At 33.2% G+C, this 1164-nt stretch overlaps 1 long non-coding RNA gene across 1 annotated transcript; it reads right to left on the reverse strand.

Moving 5' to 3' along the window:
* Nucleotides 1-210: 210 nt before the first annotated feature.
* On the reverse strand, nucleotides 211-732 carry LOC131657079 (uncharacterized). Its single transcript, XR_009300463.1, has 3 exons — nucleotides 651-732; nucleotides 464-559; nucleotides 211-378 (listed from the first exon to the last, which is right to left on the reverse strand). It is a non-coding gene; the product is annotated as an uncharacterized LOC131657079 (long non-coding RNA).
* Nucleotides 733-1164: the final 432 nt, after the last annotated feature.

Raw genomic sequence — 1164 nt, forward strand, 5'->3', positions numbered from 1 at the left:
GGCCTTTAAGAGCGCTTTTCAAAAGCGCTTTGGTTGCTAAATGAGGTATTTTAATGTGCATCTTGTAATTTAATCCTCCCAGTCGACCTGTAATATTTTCGACCTGTAATATGTTTTCAACCTGTAATATTTTCGACCTGTAATTTATTTTCGACGATATTATTTCAGCCATCAGTAAGACAATATATATATACTAATATAATACCATTATAATATCCAAAATTATATATATACATCATTACAACATCAATAATATTATAGTTCAAATCGACACAAATCCTACATGAAAAAGCGCTTAATATAAAATTGACACAAATCTTCTTTGATTTCTTCCAACTTAAGCTTCGGGTACGCAGTAGCACGGAATTCGTCAAGGTACTACAAAACAAAAACATAATATGAATGATATATTTAGTTAAATGTAATAAATTATATGAAATTATCTTAAGTTATAAATTCATACCGTGAGCGGAATCTCTAATTGATTCGCCTGAAGGATTTCTTTCATATACCTCAAAACAAAGTATCCGCAATCGTAACTGTTTCGCTGTTGCGGACACTACATAGAAAAACAAATAAGATTCTATAGTTGTCTTGTTTTATCAAGTAGCATAAATATATTATAAGCAACATTGTGAAAAATAATGTACCTGCACTTGGATCCAAGTAATGTTGTTAGATTTAGTTCGGGATACCTGTGCGTCCCGTTGACTTCGGAACACTTGTATTGATCTAATTAACAAATATATATAAAAGCATATGTTTAGATCAATCCCACAAATAAGTAAATATATAAATATACACGAATATATATTTAGAACGATCTCACTTACAAATCAACGATGTCCTTCATGGCCGGATAATTGGTCCATTCACCATTTACCGAATTCAGATAATACACGACTTCCCTTATAGGGTTGATAGCAAGCAGCAACCAGTGTGCTCTATAAATTAAAACAATAGGTTATATGAAAATTTTGCTATACACAAAAGAAACAGAGATTAGATGAACAAAGAATGAGAAACTAACCCTACTGGTCGGGTATTATACGCCCAAAGATGCAGACTTTCTGTATTGCCGGTGGACATGAATCTATCTACTAAGCGCTGTCTAACTGATTCCGGTTCCGAAGCAATTGCCATTCCGCTGCAGTGGGCGGAAGA

The sequence above is a fragment of the Vicia villosa genome, linkage group LG3, assembly GCF_029867415.1.
Source record: "Vicia villosa cultivar HV-30 ecotype Madison, WI linkage group LG3, Vvil1.0, whole genome shotgun sequence".
Taxonomy (NCBI): Eukaryota; Viridiplantae; Streptophyta; class Magnoliopsida; order Fabales; family Fabaceae; genus Vicia; species Vicia villosa.